The 22425-nt window shown below is 47.5% G+C and overlaps 1 non-coding gene across 1 annotated transcript; it reads right to left on the bottom strand.

Annotated features, from left to right (window-relative positions):
• Positions 1-11800: 11800 nt before the first annotated feature.
• On the bottom strand, positions 11801-11872 carry TRNAC-GCA (transfer RNA cysteine (anticodon GCA)). Its single transcript has one exon. It is a non-coding gene; the product is annotated as a tRNA-Cys (tRNA).
• Positions 11873-22425: the final 10553 nt, after the last annotated feature.

The raw sequence follows: 22425 nt of genomic DNA, 5'->3' as shown, positions 1-22425 counted from the left end.
ATCCATTCAAGTGCTTTTCCTTGGATTCCGATGTTATTGAGGCGTTGTAAAAGGGTGCTGTGGCAGACTGTGTCGAATGCTGCAGAGAGGTCGAGGAGGATGAGGGCGACTGTGTCTCCATTGTCCAGTAGAGTTCGAATGTCGTCTGTTGCTGCGATGAGGGCGGTCTCAGTGCTGTGTTTTGCTCGGAAGCCAGATTGTGAGGAGTCAAGGGATTTGTTGGCTTCGAGGAAGGCGGCGAGCTGGTTGTTGACAGCTTTCTCGATGACTTTGGCCGGGAAAGGAAGGAGCGAGATGGGGCGGTAATTTTTGAGTTCGGTGGGGTCCGCTGTGGGTTTTTTCAGAAGGGCGGTGAGTTCAGCGTGTTTCCAGTCTTCCGGGAAGGTGGCGGAGTTGAAGGAGCAGTTGATGACGTCTCGGAGGTGCGGTGCTATGACGGAGTCTGCTTTGTTGAAGATGTGGTGAGGACATGGGTCAGTGGGGGATCCTGAGTGGATGGAATTCATTAGGCGGATTGTGTCCTCAGTGGAGATTGGGTTCCAGTCGTTAAGGGTGTTCACGGGGGGAGAATGTTCAGCAAATGGTAGGGTGGGTTGGTTTCCGGGTTGGTTGTCGAAGCTGTTGTGGATGTCTGCAATCTTGTTGTGGAAGAATGAGGCTAGGGAGTCGCAGAGGGCTTGAGAGGGGGTGATGTCGTTGGAGTTGGCCGAGGGATTGGAAAATTCCTTGACGATGTTGAAAAGTTCCTTGCTGTTGTGGGCGTTGTTGTCAAGTCGATCCTTGAATGCTGTTTTCTTGGCCTTACGGATTAGTTGGTGGTGAGTGTGGGTGGCGTTTTTGAAGGCGTCCTTGGTGCTAGTGGTTGGGTCTTTTTTCCAGGCCTTTTCAAGGGAGCGGCAGAGTTTCTTGGACTTCTTAAGATCATCGTTGAACCATGAGGCCTTTTTGCTGCAAGGTTTGCTTTGACGTTTTTTCAGTGGTGCTAAGGTGTCGGCGGTGTTGGATAACCATAGGGTGAGGTTGGCGGCGGCTTCGTTTGCGTTAGAAGAGTGGGCTGGGGTGTTTAGAAGGAGCGATGCGGAGATCTGGTCCGTGGTCATTTTGTTCCAGTTTCTTTGCAGAGTTGGTTGGAGGTGGTTGGTGGGTTTGGGCTTGTTGTATGTGAAGTGAACGCAGCTGTGGTCAGTCCAGAGGAGATCCGTAGTGTGGCTGAAGGAGACATGATTGCTGGAGGTGAAGATGGGGTCGAGTGTGTGACCTGCGATGTGGGTGGGGGAGGTGACCAGTTGTTTAAGTCCGAGGTTGGTGAGGTTGTCCAAGAGGGTGGTGGTGTTGCGGTCGTTGTTCTTTTCAAGGTGAAAATTGAGGTCTCCCAGAAGGATGTAGTCTTTGGAGGGGAGCGCGTGTGGAGTGATGAAGTCTGTGATGTCTTCACTGAATTTTGCGCGGGGTCCTGGTGGTCTGTAGAGGAGGGTGCCTCTGAGTGTGGTCTTGGGGTCGGTGTGGATCTGGAAGTGAAGGTGTTCAGAGTTAGCGAGGTTGGCGTCCGAGCTGGTTGAGATGCGGATTGATTTCTTATGGACGATAGCGATCCCTCCTCCTGTGTGGCCGGAACGGTCCTTGCGTGTGATCTTATATTCTTCAGGGATGGCAATGGTGATGTCTGGGGCGGAGGAAGCGTTCATCCAAGTTTCTGTTAGGAAGGCGACGTCTGGAGAGATGGTGTCTAGTAGATTCCATAGGTCAATGGCGTGCCTGTGGACTGATCGGGTGTTGAGAAGGATGCATTGTAGGTGGTTGGGGTCGGGAATCTGTGTTGTGGTCGTAGCGGAGATGTTGTCGGTGCCGATGAATTTGCAGGAGTAGCAGGAGAAAGGTCCATGGGTGTGTCCAGGAGCTGCTTGGACGCAGTTGGGGGCGCTACCGGGGTTACGGGCTAGGAGGGTGGCGGCATCGTAGGTAATGCGGGAGGGTTGGGCAGCGCGAGGGGCAGGGGGTCTGGCACTGGGCGCGGTCCAGGCGCGGACGGGCGTAGACTGGCTTACCTTTGGCGCACCTTCGGCGTGGCCGTAGCGCGTGGACGCTGTGCGTTGGGACATCTGACATTTAAAGGATGGTGGAGGGGGCGGAGCGTGGGAGGGTCAGCCGGGAGGCGGGAGCGAGGTGGGGGAAGGGCCAGGGGCTGATAAACAAAATGGCAGTAACAACAACAGGGCACAACAAGGTATGCTGCACACTAAACGGACGCACTTTCAATAATTTTAACTCTTATTCAAACACAGCCAGGATGTGCGCGCTAGCAATGATAATGCAGCCGATTTCTATTTTTACCCCAGAACACACAATCGCTCCTAGAACAGTAATACTTTAGCATACAAGCGCTACGATTCAAAATGCGGAGCCAAGCGCTGCAATACCACAATGCGGAAACAAGCGCTACAAGCAGCGTGGTGGTGAAAGGGCAGCAGAGTCAGGCGCTACGATACCAAGTCTGTGCAGGAGGAGGCAAGGGGAGCGGCCGTTCGTGTCCAGGACAGGACGGTCACAGCTCCAAGGAGGGTGCGAGGACGGCTAGTGGTTTCCGTGGGTGGGAGGGTCAGCCGGGAGGCGGGAGCGAGGTGGGGAAGGGCCAGGGGCTGATAAACAAAATGGCAGTAACAACAACAGGGCACAACAAGGTATGCTGCACACTAAACGGACGCACTTTCAATAATTTTAACTCTTATTCAAACACAGCCAGGATGTGCGCGCTAGCAATGATAATGCAGACGATTTCTATTTTTACCCCAGAACACACAATCGCTCCTAGAACAGTAATACTTTAGCATACAAGCGCTACGATTCAAAATGCGGAGCCAAGCGCTGCAATACCACAATGCGGAAACAAGCGCTACAAGCAGCGTGGTGGTGAAAGGGCAGCAGAGTCAGGCGCTACGATACCAAGTCTGTGCAGGAGGAGGCAAGGGGAGCGGCCGTTCGTGTCCAGGACAGGACGGTCACAGCTCCAAGGAGGGTGCGAGGACGGCTAGTGGTTTCCGTGGGTGGGAGGGTCAGCCGGGAGGCGGGAGCGAGGTGGGGGAAGGGCCAGGGGCTGATAAACAAAATGGCAGTAACAACAACAGGGCACAACAAGGTATGCTGCACACTAAACGGACGCACTTTCAATAATTTTAACTCTTATTCAAACACAGCCAGGATGTGCGCGCTAGCAATGATAATGCATCCGATTTCTATTTTTACCCCAGAACACACAATCGCTCCTAGAACAGTAATACTTTAGCATACAAGCGCTACGATTCAAAATGCGGAGCCAAGCGCTGCAATACCACAATGCAGAAACAAGCGCTACAAGCAGCGTGGTGGTGAAAGGGCAGCAGAGTCAGGCGCTACGATACCAAGTCTGTGCAGGAGGAGGCAAGGGGAGCGGCCGTTCGTGTCCAGGACAGGACGGTCACAGGCAGTAGTGTCTCGCAAACGTGTGCAGCGATGCCCACGTAGCTGCCTGACAGATGTCTTGTAAGGGCACACCCCTGCCCAGGGCAGTGGTAGTCGCCGTGGCTCGGGTGGAATGAGCCCGCAATCCAGCCGGGGGCTCCTTCCTAGCCAAAGAGTAGCATGCCTGGATACACAAGATGATCCACCGGGAGATGGTCCTCTTGTGCACCGCTTTCCCCTTCTTAGCGCCCACGTAACCAACAAAGAGTTGGTCATCCACCCGGAACTGGCGTGTGCGACTCAAATAAAATAGGAGCGCACGTTTTGGGTCCAGACGGTGGAGCCGCTCTTCCTCTTTAGAGGGATGCGGTGGCGGGAAGAAGGTTGGCAAGGTGATAGACTGCCCGATGTGGAAGGCCGTGACAACCTTGGGCAGGAAAGAAGGTTTGGTACGTAGCACCACTTTGTCCGGATGGACAGAAAGGAAAGGTGGAGTACAAGAAAGAGCCTGGAGCTCACTCACTCTCCTGGCAGAGGTGATGGCAACCAGGAAAGCCGTCTTCAAGGTCAGAAGGCGAAGAGGACAGTTGTGAAGTGGCTCAAAGGGAGCGCACATCAGAAAGGTAAGAACCAGGTTCAAGTCCCACTGAGGCATCACAAACGGAACAGGAGGAAACGTGTGTGTGATGCCCTTAAGAAATCTGTTTACAATAGGGGACTTGGACAAAGAAGGCTGATCAGGTAGCCTGAGAAAGGCTGAAAGGGCAGAAAGATAGCCCTTGATAGTGCCCAGAGCAGAGCCCTGCTGGGCAAGAGAAAGAAGGAAGAGAAGAACCTCAGAAAGAGGGGCAGCAAGAGGATCCACAGCCTTTGCTGTGCACCATGCCACAAATCTGTTCCACCTGCAGGCGTATACCGACTTCGTGGAGGGACGCCTGGCTGCCAGAATGACGTTACAGACTTCAGGAGGCAAGTCAAATGGCCTCAACTGTCGCCGCTCAACCTCCAAGCATGGAGGTGGAGACTGGTCAGGCTCGGGTGGAGGACCGTCCCCTGCTGCTGCGACAGAAGGTCCTCCTGAAGAGGCAGACGAACCGGGGGATCGACTGACATATTGAGTAGCTCTGGATACCAGTATCTTCTCGCCCAGTCCGGAGCCACAAGGATGACTTGGGCCCGGTCGCGCTTGATCTTCTTCAGCACTCTGGGCAGAAGTGGTATAGGCGGAAAGGCATACAACAGACCACAACTCCACTCGCGACGAAAAGCGTCTCCGAGCGAGTGCCGCCTTGGAAATTCCAACGCACAGAACTGATGACATTGCGCGTTCTCTTCGGTGGCGAATAGATCTAACCAAGGCTCTCCCCATCATTGAAAGAGGCCTTGCGCCACGTCCGAGTTCAGACGCCATTAATGCTCCATCATGCACCGATGGCTGAGCTCGTCCGCCCTGGCGTTCAGAGAACCTGCCAGGTGTTGAGCCACCAGGGTCACGCCCTGGCGTTCCAGCCATTGCCAAAGGCGAAGAGCCTCCTGGCAAAGGGTCCACGACCCCACCCCGCCCTGTTTGTTGCAGTACCACATGGCGGTGGTGTTGTCCATGAACACCTGCACTACACTCCCCCGGACAGAGGGGAGGAAAGGCTTCAGTGCTAGACGAATCGCCCGCAACTTCAACAGGTTGATGTGGAGCCGGGCCTCCACCAGAGACCAGAGGCCTCTGATCTCCGCCTCTCCCATGTGGCCTCCCCAGCCCTGGAGGGACGCGTCCGTCACAACTACGTGCTCCGGTTGGGGAAGGGAGAGGGATCTGCCGCTGACCCAATCGCGGTCTGTGAGCCACCACTGCAGCTGTCTCGCAGTGCCCTCCGAGATCAGGACGTGGTCGGACAGGTTGCCCTGATGCTGGGCCCACTGAAACTTCAGGTCCCACTGCAGAGCCCGCATCCACCACCTGTTGTGATACACCAGAAGGATGCAGGAGGCCATCAGCCCCAGAAGCCGCAGCGTCAACCTGACCGAGACCCGGGATAACGGCTGAAAGATGGGAATCAGAGCCTGAATATCCCGGACCCGCTGTTCAGGTGGATAAACCCGAAACTGCGCCGAGTCCAGAACCACTCCGATGAAGAGGAGCTTCTGAGAGGGACACAGGTGTGACTTTGGCACATTGATGGAGAACCCCAGCTGGTGCAGGAGATCTGCCGTAGTCTGGAGGTGGCTGACGACTGTCAGGGGCGAGCCCGCCTTCAACAGCCAGTCGTCTAGGTAGGGGAAGACTGAAACCCCGAACCTGCGCAGATGAGCTGCGACCACCGCCATCACCTTTGTGAACACCCGTGGGGTGCTGGTAAGGCCGAAGGGGAGCACGGTAAACTAAAAGTGCTCGTGGCCAACCGTGAACCGCAGGTAGCGTCGGTGGGCCGGCAGGACGGGGATGTGGAAATAAGCATCCTGCAAGTCCAACGCTACCATCCAGTCTCCTGGGTCCAGGGCAGCTAGGACCTGAGCCAGTGTCAGCATCTTGAACTTCTCCTTCCGGAGGAAGCCGTTGATGTTCCGTAGATCCAAGATAGGGCGCAGGCCCCCTTTGCCCTTCTTGGGTACCAGAAAGTAGTGGGAGTAGCAACCACACCCTACTTCTGGCCCAGGAACGCGCTCGATGGCCCCCTTGGCCAAGAGGGCCGTAACTTCCTCCTGCAGAAGTCGCAAGTGATCCCTCGATACACGGTGGTTCTGCGATGGCATGGCTGGAGGAGCCGCCTCGAAGGGGAGGGAATAGCCCCTTCGGACGATTTGCAGCACCCACCTGTCCGAAGTTACAGTGCGCCAGTGGAGGTGGTGATGGCGAACCCTGCCCCCCACTGGCGTCACATGGGCCTGAAAGCACGGCCGAGGAGGGTTTTGAGGCGGATGCTGCAGGGGAAGGTGTGGACTGACCTCGCCGCTGCCCCCGACAGCCCGGACGGCGGTTCCCACGGCCGACACCGCATTGGGTATTGCCCTGCGGAGCGTGGCTGGCGGCGCATGTGGGTGCACCCCTTCCGTGGCCACAAAAGGAGTGAAAGGCAGCCGATTGCTGGCGCTGGCCCGAGAGGTCCAAGGACTTGGCCGTAGCCCTGGAGTCCTTACAGCGCTCAAGCGCATGGTCTGCCTTGTCGCCAAAGAGGCGACGGCCATCGAACGGCATGTCCATGAGCGTGCTCTGGACATCAGCCGAGAAGTTGGCGGACCTCAGCCAGGCGTGGCGTCTGACCGCCACCGTCGTTGCCATCGCTCTACCCAGCGAGTCGGTGGTATCCAGCCCACACCTGATGGAATACTTGGCTGCATCCCGGCCCTCCACAAGGGCTTGGCCGAGTTTGGCCCGTACCTCCAACGGACACTCTGGCAGCGCTTCCGCTACCTTATCCCACACAGAGTGGGTGTAACATCCCAAGAGGCAGGGGGTGTTGGAAGACCGCAGGCCATACTGATCATACCTCTTGGATTCCCTGTCGGGCGGGGCCGGCGGGAATGCGGTCTGGGAATTGGAGGCCTGGATGACCAGGCTCTCGGGGATAGGGTGGGAGGACAGGAAACATGGGTCGCCCGGGGCTGGGCGGTGGCGTCTGGCCACGTTCCTATCTACGGGCGAACCCGTAGCGGGCTTGGACCAAGTGCCATGAAGAACGTCGGTCAAGGCCTCATTAAAGGGCAGCAGAGGCTCGGCCGAGCTTGACTGCGGTTTAAGGACCTCAGTGAGGAGGTTATTCCTCACGGCGGCGACGGGGAGCTCAAGGCCCAAGGCCTTGGCAGCCCTCATCAGCACCACACTATAGGTTTCCCCCTCCTCCGAAGCCACGGTAGGAGGGGAGACAAAACCAGTGTCTGGAGAGGTGTCCAGGCCACTGGCCTCCCCAAGGTCTCATGTCCAGTCCTCATGAGACTGACACTCCCTGGTCAGAGGGTCCTCAGACCCCTCCCAGTCCTCTTCATCACCCATCTCCTGAAAATCAGGGTTCTCAACTAATGGGGCCTGAAAATAAAAGTGAAATTCACCAAACGACGTCTGGAGCGGCGCCCATCACGGCCGTCCCGACGGCGGACCAGGAACGAAGGCGGAACCGGGGATGGCGCCGCCCGAGGACGGCGCCCGAGGCGACACCTGCGGGTCCGACGCCGGGGAGGTCGTAAGATCCACCGGCGACGAACCAGATCCCGAAGGAGGACCTGCGGAGTCCTGCGGCGCCAGGCCCGAAGGCACCTGCGGCGTCAGGGCCGAAGCACCCGACGGCGTCGGGGCCGGAGCCGCCGACACGCTAGGAGCCCCAGACGGGTCCGCTGGGCCCGAAGGCGCCGCGGAGCCCACCGGAGGAGAGAGCTTCCTCATGGCAATGAGCAAGCGCTCGATCTCCTCCTGCGTCGCGTTCAGCCCAGGGACCGGAGGGTGTGGAGCTGCACGCGGCGCCCGCGACTCCGACGGAGCCGTGTGGGTGGTGTCACCCGAACCCCCGGCCGCATCGTGCGAGCGTCGCGGGGAGTCCGAAGTGCGATGATGCCGCTTGGACTTCTTGTGCCTCTTACCTGACGACGACTTCGACCCGGAGGAGTGCGGCCTACTCTCGGAAATGTGGTGGCTCCGAGCCCGCGACCTGTCCCTCGACCTCCCATGGGATCGGGACCTCTCGCGGCGCGGGACCGACTGCCGGAGTTCGAGTCGCCTGCGGGACTGCTCCCGTCTGGCTTTCGAAGAGAGGGCCCGGCAGTCGGAGCAGGCCTTGTCGTCGTGGTCGACGCCCAGACAAGATAAACAGACGCGGTGAGGATCCGTGACCGACATCAGGCGGTCGCAATCGTCACAGTGCTTGAAGCCGGGCATCCCTACGGCACCGTTTGGAGTCGAGAGACTCGAAATGCAATCAAAAAGTGATCAAAAAGTTAGTCAAAAATTGACTAGGGAACTGCTTTTTCCAGATCTGCGCTTGCTGGCGCGGAAAAAAGAAGAACTGACGTCAGCACGCGGAGGCGGTGTCTAAGTACTCCGACGACGTCATCACGGCGCCCACGACGCCGACGACGGACGCGGAGCCGCAGACGACGCCTACCGACGCGCAAGGGTACTGCTACGCAAACGTTTCCGGATCCAGTCTGATGCCTGGGGATATTCTAAGGTAAGGAATCTAATACTAACGTGTCTCTTTCAGATCCCCAGCTTTTCAGTAAAATCAGAATGACAAAATATCAGTACATCATGAAAGAGTGTGAGGATCATACTAAGTTGTGCCAGAAAGTACAACCTTGAAACTGTGGAACAGGAGAAGTAGTCCTTAATATTATTTATTAAAGGAAAACTGGATCATTTAAAAAACAGATATTTGTTTCATTGTTATTTTATTTGAATAGGCAGTCGTACATAGGACCAATGCCTCTACATACAATGATTGTTTTGAAACGTTCTTGAAGGGGAAGAGGTTTTTACGGGACACCTTATCATTTGAGGATTGGTTACCACAATCACTGAGATGGTGATGAAGTATGATTGTTTTGGGCCAAATTATGGTGGAAAAACATTTCTACGTACCACTACAATTCGGTATTTGGAAGGTACACCCAAACACCCCTTTCGAACAACTTCCATTTAATACATCAGAAAAAGCCATTTTGCGTTTGCAAATGGCTTGATTCTTCAGACCAGCCTTCTTGCAACTGCAATGATAGTTTGTACATCTTGCAAGTAGGCAGAGCTTTTAAGGAGAAATTAAATAGTTCCTACGTTGCACAAAAATGAAGTGCTTCAAACAAACACATACATTGAATGCACAGAGAAGAGGTGGAATATATGTAAGACTGAAGACACAGGTGAAATGAGAAATAGATTGACTGCTTCGCTGCCAAGTTTTATACGCAATTTCTTCAGTGCAATACAAGAAAGCACCAAACAGTATAACAAAGTTGTCAATTGGTTTCATAGTCCATTCCCTTTGTTTAGTGCTGTGAAAGGAAGAGCCGAATTCCAAAATTGATCAATGATGTTTCAGAAATTTCCCAAAGGGAATACCAAGCCAAGTGTTAAAAACTGCATTTACTCACAGGTTTTGAGCAGGAAACACTGAAATGCTATTAAAGTGCAATATCCAAGGGAACACTGACTCTGTCAAAAATGATCCAAATGGAATTGATGAAAAGTCCCAATTACAAACAACAGAATCAAAATAGGGTGAGGGGACACCCGGATTTGAACCAGGGACCTCTTGATCTGCAGTCAAATGCGCTACCACTGAGCTATATCCCCAGCTTTTCAGTAGAATCAGAATGACAAAATATCAGTACATCATGAAAGAGTGTGAGGATCATACTAAGTTGTGCCAGAAAGTACAACCTTGAAACTGTGGAACAGGAGAAGTAGTCCTTAATATTATTTATTAAAGGAAAACTGGATCATTTAAAAAACAGATATTTGTTTCATTGTTATTTTATTTGAATAGGCAGTCTTACATAGGACCAATGCCTCTACATACAATGATTGTTTTGAAACATTCTTAAAGGGGAAGAGGTTTTTACGGGACACCTTATCATTTGAGGATTGGTTACCACAATCACTGAGATGGTGATGAAGTATGATTGTTTTGGGCCAAATTATGGTGGAAAAACATTTCTACGTACCACTACAATTCGGTATTTGGAAGGTACACCCAAACACCCCTTTCAAATACCTTCCATTTAATACATCAGAAAAAGCCATTTTGCGTTTGCAAATGGCCTAATTCTTCAGACCAGCCTTCTTGCAACTGCAATGATAGTTCGTACATCTTGCAAGTAGGCAGAGCTTTTAAGGAGAAATTAAATGGTTCCTACGTTGCACAAAAATGAAGTGCTTCAAACAAACATATACTTTGCATGCACAGAGAAGAGGTGGAATATATGTAAGACTGAAGACACAGGTGGAATGAGAAATAGATTGACTGCTTCGCCGCCAAGTTTTATACGCCATTTCTTCAGTGCAATACAACAAAGCACCAAAGAGTATAACAAATTTGTCAATTGTTTTCATAGTCCATTCCCTTTCTTTAGTGCTGTGAAAGGAAGAGCCGAATTCCAAAATTGATCAATGATGTTTCAGAAATTTCAAAAAGGGAATACCAAGCCAAGTGTTAAAAACTGCATTTACTCACAGGTTTTGAGCAGGAAACACTGAAATGCTATTAAAGTGCAATATCCAAGGGAACACTGACTCTGTCAAAGATGATCCAAATGGAATTGATGGAAAGTCCCAATTACAAACAACAGAATCAAAATAGCGTGAGGGGACACCCGGATTCTAACCAGGGACCTCATGATCTGCAGTCAAATGCTCTACCACTGAGCTATATCCCCAACTTTTCAGTAAAATCAGAATGACAAAATATCAGTACATCATGAAAGAGTGTGAGGATCATACTAAGTTCTGCCAGAAAGTACAACCTTGAAACTTAGAACAGGAGAAGTAGTCCTTAATATTATTTATTAAAGGAAAACTGGATCATTTAAAAAACAGATATTTGTTTCATAGTTATTTTATTTGAATAGGCAGTCGTACATAGGACCAATGCCTCTACATACAATGATTGTTTTGAAACATTCTTAAAGGGGAAGAGGTTGTTATGGGACACCTTATCATTTGAGGATTGGTTACCACAATCCCTAAGATGGTGATGAAGTATGATTGTTTTGGGCCAAATTATGGTGGAAAAACATTCCTATGTACCACTACAATTCGGTATTTGGAAGGTACACCCAAACACCCCTTTCGAATAACTTCCATTTAATACATCAGAAAAAGCCATTTTGCGTTTGCAAATGGCCTGATTCTTCAGACCAGCCTTCTTGCAACTGCAATGATAGTTCGTGCATCTTGCACGTAGCCAGAGCTTTTAAGGAGAAATTAAATAGTTCCTACATTACACAAAAATGAAGTGCTTCAAACAAACACATACTTTGCATGCACAGAGAAGAGGTGGAATATATGTAAGACTGAAGACACAGGTGAAATGAGAAATAGATTGACTGCTTCGCTGCCAAGTTTTATACGCCATTTCTTCAGTGCAATACAAGAAAGCACCAAACAGTATAACAAAGTTGTCAATTGGTTTCATAGTCCATTCCCTTTGTTTAGTGCTGTGAAAGGAAGGGCCGAATTCCAAAATTGATCAATGATGTTTCAGAAATTTCCCAAAGGGAATACCAAGCCGAGTGTTAAAAACTGCATTTACACACAGGTTTTGAGCAGGAAACACTGAAATGCTATTAAAGTGCAATATCCAAGGGAACACTGACTCTGTCAAAGATGATCCAAATGGAATTGATGGAAAGTCCCAATTACAAACCACAGAATCAAAATAGCGTGAGGGGACACCCGGATTTGAACCAGGGACCTCATGATCTGCAGTCAAATGCTCTACCACTGAGCTATATCCCCAACTTTTCAGTAAAATCAGAATGACAAAATATCAGTACATCATGAAAGAGTGTGAGGATCATACTAAGTTCTGCCAGAAAGTACAACCTTGAAACTTAGAACAGGAGAAGTAGTCCTTAATATTATTTATTAAAGGAAAACTGGATCATTTAAAAAACAGATATTTGTTTCATAGTTATTTTATTTGAATAGGCAGTCGTACATAGGACCAATGCCTCTACATACAATGATTGTTTTGAAACATTCTTAAAGGGGAAGAGGTTTGTACGGGACACCTTATCATTTGAGGATTGGTTACCACAATCACTGAGATTGTGATGAAGTATGATTGTTTTGGGCCACATTATGGTGGAAAAACATTTCTATGTACCACTACAATTCGGTATTTGCAAGGTACACCCAAACACCCCTTTCGAATAACTTCCATTTAATACATCAGAAAAAGCCATTTTGCGTTTGCAAATGGCCTGATTCTTCAGACCAGCCTTCTTGCAACTGCAATGATAGTTTGTGCATCTTGCACGTAGGCAGAGCTTTTAAGGAGAAATTAAATAGTTCCTACATTGCACAAAAATGAAGTGCTTCAAACAAACACATACTTTGCATGCACAGAGAAGAGGTGGAATATATGTAAGACTGAAGACACAGGTGAAATGAGAAATAGATTGACTGCTTTGCTGCCAAGTTTTATACGCCATTTCTTCAGTGCAATACAAGAAAGCACCAAACAGTATAACAAAGTTGTCAATTGGTTTCATAGTCCATTCCCTTTGTTTAGTGCTGTGAAAGGAAGAGCCGAATTCCAAAATTGATCAATGATGTTTCAGAAATTTCCCAAAGGGAATACCAAGCCGAGTGTTAAAAACTGCATTTACTCACAGGTTTTGAGCAGGAAACACTGAAATGCTATTAAAGTGCAATATCCAAGGGAACACTGACTCTGTCAAAGATGATCCAAATGGAATTGATGGAAAGTCCCAATTACAAACAACAGAATCAAAATAGCGTGAGGTGACACCCGGATTTGAACCAGGGACCTCAAGATCTGCAGTCAAATGCTCTACCACTGAGCTATATCCCCAACTTTTCAGTAAAATCAGAATGACAAAATATCAGTACATCATGAAAGAGTGTGAGGATCATACTAAGTTCTGCCAGAAAGTACAACCTTGAAACTTAGAACAGGAGAAGTAGTCCTTAATATTATTTATTAAAGGAAAACTGGATCATTTAAAAAACAGATATTTGTTTCATAGTTATTTTATTTGAATAGGCAGTCGTACATAGGACCAATGCCTCTACATACAATGATTGTTTTGAAACATTCTTAAAGGGGAAGAGGTTTTTACGGGACACCTTATCATTTGAGGATTGGTTACCACAATCACTGAGATTGTGATGAAGTATGATTGTTTTGGGCCAAATTATGGTGGAAAAACATTTCTACGTACCACTACAATTCGGTATTTGGAAGGTACACCCAAACACCCCCTTCAAATACCTTCCATTTAATACATCAGAAAAAGCCATTTTGCGTTTGCAAATGGCCTAATTCTTCAGACCAGCCTTCTTGCAACTGCAATGATAGTTCGTACATCTTGCAAGTAGGCAGAGCTTTTAAGGAGAAATTAAATGGTTCCTACGTTGCACAAAAATGAAGTGCTTCAAACAAACATATACTTTGCATGCACAGAGAAGAGGTGGAATATATGTAAGACTGAAGACACAGGTGAAATGAGAAATAGATTGACTGCTTCGCCGCCAAGTTTTATACGCCATTTCTTCAGTGCAATACAAGAAAGCACCAAACAGTATAACAAAGTTGTCAATTGGTTTCATAGTCCATTCCCTTTCTTTAGTGCTGTGAAAGGAAGAGCCGAATTCCAAAATTGATCAATGATGTTTCAGAAATTTCAAAAAGGGAATACCAAGCCAAGTGTTAAAAACTGCATTTACTCACAGGTTTTGAGAAGCAAACACTGTAATGCCATTAAAGTGCAATATCCAAGGGAACACTGACTGTCAAAGATGATCCAAATGGAATTGATGGAAAGTCCCAATTACAAACAACAGAATCAAAATAGGGTGAGGGGACACCAGGATTTGAACCAGGGACCTGTTGATCTGCAGTCAAATGCTCTACCACTGAGCTATATCCCCAGCTTTTCAGTAAAATTAGAATGACAAAATATCAGTACATCATGAAAGAGTGTGAGGATCATACTAAGTTGTGCCAGAAAGTGCAACCTTGAAACTGTGGAACAGGAGAAGTAGTCCTTAATATTATTTATTAAAGGAAAACTGGATCATTTAAAAAACAGATATTTGTTTCATCGTTATTTTATTTGAATAGGTAGTCGTACATAGGACCAATGCCTCTACATACAATGATTGTTTTGAAACATTCTTAAAGGGGAAGAGGTTGTTATGGGACACCTTATCATTTGAGGATTGGTTACCACAATCACTGAGATGGTGATGAGTATGATTGCTTTGGGCCAAATTATGGTGGAAAAACATTTCTACGTACCACTACAATTCGGTATTTGGAAGGTACACCCAAACACCCCTTTTGAATACCTTCCATTTAATACATCAGAAAAAGCCATTTTGCGTTTGCAAATGGCCTGATTCTTCAGACCAGCCTTCTTGCAACTGCAATGATAGTTCGTACATCTTGCACGTAGGCAGAGCTTTTAAGGAGAAGTTAAATCGTTCCTACGTTGCACAAAAATGAAGTGCTTCAAACAAACACATACTTTGCATGCACAGAGAAGAGGTGGAATATATGTAAGACTGAAGACACAGGTGAAATGAGAAATAGATTGACTGCTTCGCTGCCAAGTTTTATACGCCATTTCTTCAGTGCAATACAAGAAAGCACCAAACAGTATAACAAAGTTGTCAATTGGTTTCATAGTCCATTCCCTTTGTTTAGTGCTGTGAAAGGAAGAGCCGAATTCCAAAATTGATCAATGATGTTTCAGAAATTTCCCAAAGGGAATACCAAGCCGAGTGTTAAAAACTGCAGTTACTCACAGGTTTTGAGCAGGAAACACTGAAATGCTATTAAAGTGCAATATCCAAGGGAACACTGACTCTGTCAAAGATGATCCAAATGGAATTGATGGAAAGTCCCAATTACAAACAACAGAATCAAAATAGCGTGAGGGGACACCCGGATTTGAACCAGGGACCTCATGATATGCAGTCAAATGCTCTACCACTGAGCTATATCCCCAACTTTTCAGTAAAATCAGAATGACAAAATATCAGTACATCATGAAAGAGTGTGAGGATCATACTAAGTTCTGCCAGAAAGTACAACCTTGAAACTTAGAACAGGAGAAGTAGTCCTTAATATTATTTATTAAAGGGAAACTGGATCATTTAAAAAACAGATATTTGTTTCATAGTTATTTTATTTGAATAGGCAGTCGTACATAGGACCAATGCCTCTACATACTGTGGTAAATAAATAAATAATACCCTATTTTTGACTAGACATATATCATAACAGATAGCTCAATAAATAAGAGTCAAGATTCGAGGTAGTAGGAGTTTTGCAGGTTTAATACAGCATAAGGACAGGAACAGGACGACCTGCACGGGAATAGGATGGCAGGGCCCAGCAGGGTGACAGGGGCCCAGCAGCTGCTGGGGCTGGGTCTGGGATGAGCGCGCTAACTTTTAATAACAATACACGAGCATATATACATAACGCAAACACATAGCATTACATTGCAGTAGGCGTAGCAGTGGGTGGAGCAGAAGGCGTGACGCGTAGCAGTCGCGAAAGATAAGAGTAAAAAGAGGTGTAACTGGGCGTATACATAGACATGTGGTGCAGACGTAACAGAATATGTCATGAATGGGGCGGAAACATTGGAGGGGGCTACCTAAGGAGCCGGGACCTCTAACCTGGTGGTGCGCACAAACTGGCAATGACGTGTCACTAGGAGAAGCTGGGGGCTATGAACTCTGTGCTAGGAGCAGAGACTAAAGTCTGGAGGGTCGGAGCGACATGCACCTAAACCCTATCTAGTATCTGATGTTTAGAGAACATGTTGATATAAACTAGAAGTCAGGAGGGGAAAGGCTAACTTGATTCTGAGACTGGACCATGCATTATTCTACATGTAGTACGTGATGAAGAATATTAAATGACCAGTAAATACAGTATTTCTCTTAACATGGAGCCGCATAGGCTAGACAATGACGGAAACTATTGATGCAGTTCAGTAGCTTAGGAATGCAGAGAAGGAGGACTGAACTGATAACTGGAATCATAACATAGTCTTGGCAGACTCAGAGGCTGAGCCAGGCTGCACCGGGCACTGCGAGGCAGGAAGTAAGTGAAAGGTCGAGGATACAGGTGGGGGCTGTATCGCTCCTTAGCGAGGCTTCAGGAGACAGGAGCTGAATCTGATGTCCGGGCCCTTTTGAGGCCTAGAAACGGGGACTTTATAATGGAATAACGTGCACACCGAGAAACGTGGCAACGTAGCTTTACATAGGCCTGATATTCGTAGTATTCACGAGGACTGGAAACTGGCATACTAGAGGTGGACACAACTGTAATTGCGTCATTAATTAGACATGGGGAATGCATATGCATATTTAATCATGCACACATAACATATGATGGATGACACGTAGGGACACAGAACATGACAAAATTTACTTTTCCACATTCCCTCCTTGTCACTACGTTTCCATCAGGAAACATCAATATTCATGATACCATCTATCATTTCATACAGTATCATTTGCTCGTCTCGAATTGTCTTGGAACGGGATTTAGAACGGGGCTTGGGACTAGGAATACAAGAGGTAGCACAAATGCCGCAAATCGCAGGGCCACATTGTATACAGAGGCAGCAGCTAAATATGATCGCTACTGCAATACCTAGAAAGGACAATATTTTCCATCCCCATGCGGAAATTATATTCCAGAACCAACCGGACCATGTCCAGGTGCCTGGATCTTGGTGTAACAGATGGGCAATTTTATGAAGTCTGGTTATAGCTGAATAAACAGACGGCGCGTTATTTGGAATGAAAATGCAGCAACTAGATCCGATGACTCTACAGGCCCCGCCCCTATCGGCCAGTATGACGTCAAGGACGAGACGATTTTGCAAAACGACAAATCTCATAGCAGATTGCTCTTCAGTTAAGTTACCTAGAGCGGAGGCAGTCTCATCTACTACAGCTTCAAGGGTTCTTGTTAATCTACGAATTAGCTTACTGTTTACAACTGTACCTAAATAAGGGAAAACACCTTTATCAATATCAATGAATTGTTCTGCAGCAGTTTCAGTATAATCGACAATCGGGAGGTTTCTCTTGTGTCTAGTATGTACTAGGAAGGAATTCCTATGGTAGTCAGGTGGGGCTAGAAAAACTGGTGGCAGTAGGAAGGCAATGTAACAGGTTCCCTCCCAATCGAGGGGCAGACGAACATATGCGGTTTGACCACAAATAAAATATGAATGACGTGAAGCTTTGAAAATAGATTTCCCACTGTCACTATACTTGACAATAGTAGTACATTCACTATGTCCTACATGTACGGAACCCTTATTTCGGACACATAATTCGCCTTTGACTGGTAGTACTGAAATAGCGGGTAAGTCTGGAGTAGTATCAGACTGAACATTCAGGACCATAAAATTCGAAGAATAATTACCTAAATTATACACTTCATTTTCTAGATCTAACCCTGTTCGGTGAGGGAAACCTTGCTTGTCTGGGAAACATGTACTGTTAAGAAAAGACATATCTGTTGAGGATGACGTTAACGTGGACCATGCTCCACACGAACCATTATGTGAGAATGGATAAGGAAAAAGTGGCAGAACTCCCTTCGGGGTCTGGAAAGGGGGGAGTCGACCACACACCCAACAATTAGTGGCATTGCTGGTCTGGTGTGAGTAATGTAACATACGGATAAATGAGTTATTACGCATAGCGAGGCGGTATGAATATTCGTGAGGAGGCAGATCACTAAACGTGTGCTCTACTGTAGCATTAGCAGACTTATTTACATGAGGAACTGGGAAACATAGAAAAAGTGCATAACTAGTGCAGGAAATCAAAATGCTGAGAAATAATATGAACCATAGAAAAACGATACATCGGTTCGAGTTTTTACTAACTCTCTCACTATGGGGGTCTATTTTATACATGTCAGAAACAGTCTAACCGTTTCACCTAGGGGAGGACTTAGACAATCAAACTGACTGACTTATTTTACTAGACCGGAGTTTTAACTTATACTCCTGCTGCGGAGTTTTCTCTACCAAGGGAGGGGTTGTATCAATGTCATTTGCGGGACAGTCCTTAGGAACAATGTTTTGACAAGTCTTTGAATCCTGGGAAATGTTCTTGGAGACCGGTTTCAATCCATTAAAAAGTTTAACATGAGAAAGGTGCACCCAGCCGCGGCGTCCTTCCAATTTCACGGCTGTACGGGTGGTGAGGAGGACCTGACGGGGCTCTTTCCATCGAGGCTCCAGCGGACTTGATCTGTCAAAGTTCCGGACGAGTACCATCGAACCTGGAACGATCTCATGCGGTGCCACCTCGGTATTGTCTGGAAATGCGGCAGCAACCTGTGAACGACATGAGTTGAGGGCAGACATCAAGGAAGCTAGGTAATCTGTCAGCATATTACATGAAACATCAGTAATACTTCGGGGTCTAGGAGTACCCCACATGTTAGGGGGGCGGCCGAAAACGACCTCATACGGGGACAGACCTGATCTGGAATGTGCGACCATGCGCATATAAAACAAAGCGACTGGCAGAGCTACTAGCCAGTCCACACCTTTATCTGTACATATTTTAGCAATTCGAATTTTCAGAGTCTGGTTATGTCTCTCGACTAGACCGGCTGCTTCAGGATGGCGTACACAATGAAACTTCCACTGGTACCCTAACAACAGGGAAACGTGCTTCATCAACTCAGATGAGAATGGCTGACCGTTATCAGAATGTACGACTCTAGGGAGTCCATAACGAGGGAAGAATTCACGAACCAACTGCTTGGCAGTGGTCGCGGCTGTGTAATCTGGGACTGGATATGCTTCTGTCCATCTGGACAAAGCGCATACAACTACAAGGACATACTTGAAACCTCGACATCGCTCCATCTGAATATAATCCATCTGGAGGACTTCAAAAGGGTGGTCAGGAGGCTGGAAACCACCTTGTTCCACCGGGACACTTTTACCTGGATTAAACTGACAACATATCATACAGGTACGGACTTTCTGCTTGGCTGCAGCTCGTAAATGCTTGTTGAACCAAATGTTCTGGATACTGTCTAACATAGCTTTTTCTCCTAAATGTGCTGGACTATGTGCGGTATTAATGATGACTTGAACCATAGAGTCGGGGAGAAACCATGTGGCTCTACCCTTCGTTACCCATCCTTGATCTGTCTGGACCCCTCCTTGTTCGGACCATTTCTTGATTTCTTCAGGAGTAGCATGTAACTGGATATCTATGACATCTTGTGTAGGGTCCTTAACTGTCATACATGTAATCGGATCCGGAGTATGTATCTGTGTCGGATTAACTGGAATGTCTAGAGTCTGTGCTGTAAGCTTGGCTGTGCGATCTGCTAGATCGTTACCTTGGGAAATAATGTCAGTGACTTTCGTATGTGCTTTGCATTTCATGATAGCAATGGATGTCGGTAAATGTATGGCATCTAACAGAGCTTGAATAAGGAGACCATGCTGAATCTTGGTTCCATGAGAAGTCATGAAACCTCTCTCCTGCCAGAGCACTCCGAAGTCGTGTACAACTCCAAATGCGTAACGTGAATCTGTGTAAACATTAACTTTCAGGTTCTTGGCGTGTATACAGGCTTGTGTCAGAGCAACTAGCTCTGCTGCTTGAGCGGACAGGGTATCAATACGGTGTGTTTCAATAACTTCGGTGTCAGTAGTCACTGCATACGCGGCGACTAGTTCTCCTGTACTAGTTCTCATACATGAACCATCCACATAAAGTGTCAGGTCAGGATCTGGTAACGGAATGTCTGTCAGGTCTTGTCTTGGCTTTGTCGTAATGTTAACTACTTCCACACAGTCGTGTGCGGCTGGATTTGAACTAACTGATGGTAACAGTGTAGCAGGATTCAGAACGTTGCAGCGTCTAATATCTATGTGTGGCTGGAACAGTGTCAATTCATAACCTGTTAAACGTGCAATTGTCAAGTGCTGAGTTTGTGTTCGGTTCAAAAGAACTTCCACAGAATGTGGGACTTGTACTGTCAGGGAGTGTCCTAAAACTATGGAATCACTTTGTCTGATAGCTAATGCTGTGGCTGCAACTGACTTGAGGCACGCAGGCAAAGCCTGGGCGACTGGATCTAGTGTGCTCGAAAAATAAGCACAGGGCTTGTATTGTCCTGCTTGATCTTGTGTAAGAACAGATAATGCTGTACCTTCACGTTCAGTAACGAAAAGTGTAAAAGGCTTACTGTAGTTCGGTGTAGCTAGAACTGGAGCTTGGCATAGGGCTTTCTTTAACTCGTTGAAACTAAGTGTATGTTCAGATGTCCAAGGGAGAACAGTCGATACGGCTGCCTCCTGTGTCGTTAACTGTATCAGTGGCTTGGCTAGAAATGCATACTGGGGAATCCATTGTCTACAATAAGAAGTAAGGCCAATAAAGGCACGTACCTCCTTCTGGGTCTTGGGCTGAGGAAGACTCGCTATTAACTGGATACGGTCTGGTGTCAACTGCCTACCCCTCTTGGACAGTAAGTGTCCTAAGTATACCACTTGCTGGACACAGAATTGAAGCTTCGAAGGGGACACCTTGTGCCCCATCTCGGCTAGGAAATACAGAACTGTAAGGGATGCTCGCTCGCAAGCACGTTCAGAACGGGCTGTGATCAGGAGATCATCGACATACTGGAGCAGGGCAGTGTCAGTTGGCATGTGAATATTATCTAGTTGTCTCTTAAGTGCTTGACTGTAAATACTAGGGCTTTCTGTGAAACCTTGAGGAGCGCGTGTGAACATATAGCTCCTTCCATTTAAACAAAATCCGAAAAGAAACTGGCTGTCTGGATGAATTGGAACACTAAAAAATGCATTCTTGAGGTCTATTACTGTAAAGAACGTGGCTTCGGAATCAATGGCTGTCAATAGGGAAGAGATGTCTGGGACAACTGGGTACTGCGGAATAATACATTTATTAAGCTCTCGTAGGTCGATCACTAATCGATATACTGGGGGTGCATTTGGATCAGTACGTTTCATGACTGGAATGATCGGAGAATTACATACATTGGAGTCAGTTTCTACAACCACTCCTTGAGCGATGAGCTCGTCTATAATTTTGGATAAGGCTGCTACAGCCTCGGGTGGCAATCTGTACTGTCTGATTCGTGGTAACACTACACCTGGCTTGAGAGTCACACGATAGGGTGTGATTTGCATATAACCTACATCAGTTGGACCTTGCGCCCATAAGTGCTGCGGAACATTAGACAATCTTGAATCAAAATCTCGTAATACATAGTGACCCTTAAAGTCACGTAGGAACAGACGTATTCCCTCTGGGGAACAGCATATGACTGCACCTAACTCTTTCAGTGTCTTAATGCCTAATAGATTATCTGGACATGACTTAGTAAGTAACAGATCAGTAGTACGGGACAATGGACCTACTTCTAGAGTAACTGGCTTTGAAATCTCATTAACGATAGGCTTTCCTGAAAATCCAAGGGAAACATTTCTTGAGCCTGAGAGCGGAGCCCCTGGAACTTCGGCATGACTAATTGTGGTCCTACTTGCCCCTGTATCAATCAAAAACTTTCTGTCTTTCCCTAATACTTGACTATGAACATAGGGACCTTCTTGATCTACAGGTATCTCGATGAGAGGCAAGCCTACCTCCCTCTCTAGGCTGTTTCATGAATATGGCTGGTACTCTGGATACTCAGACTGTGCATACTGGTACATCTGCGATGTAACATGCTGTGTTGCAGCAATAGGCTGCGGTACTGTAACTGTCTGTGGTGCATTCTGTGACTGAGGAGTCTGTGAAACTTGTTCTTGTCTAGGCGGACGTGGTCTTTCTTTTGTCTTACCAGTAGCTATGTTGTGTTTCAGAACTGCACACTCGTTTATAAAATGACCTGGCTGTTTACAATAATTGCAGTTCCCTTTAACGGGAGCTGCAGGATGACTGGCTTGATTCGGACCCCTCTTCTGACTGTCTTGAGGAACAGATTGTGCAACTAGCACTTTCATTTTCGTGTCTTTCATACGTTTTCTTTCGTGTTCTTGCTCTTCCCTGATTCTATTCTGGTGATACTGGAGCATCTGGAGCATCTGGGACGGAGTATTAGCTTGCCAGGTGCTTTCGACTTTCAAAACTCGATTTTTAATTTGTGGGCTTGAATTCTCGACTAATTTAGTAACGAAAAGGTGAGGGTATGACTCACTACTTGTCTTGAGACCACTGTTGATGCTGAAACATTTTTCAAACCTAGAATAAAAATCACTAATATCTTCATCTTGCTT

Source organism: Lissotriton helveticus, chromosome 1_2 (genome assembly GCF_964261635.1).
Source record: "Lissotriton helveticus chromosome 1_2, aLisHel1.1, whole genome shotgun sequence".
NCBI lineage: Eukaryota > Metazoa > Chordata > Amphibia > Caudata > Salamandridae > Lissotriton > Lissotriton helveticus.
The sequence above is the reverse complement of the archived record's forward strand: the minus strand, read 5'-3'. Positions and strand labels throughout refer to the sequence as shown.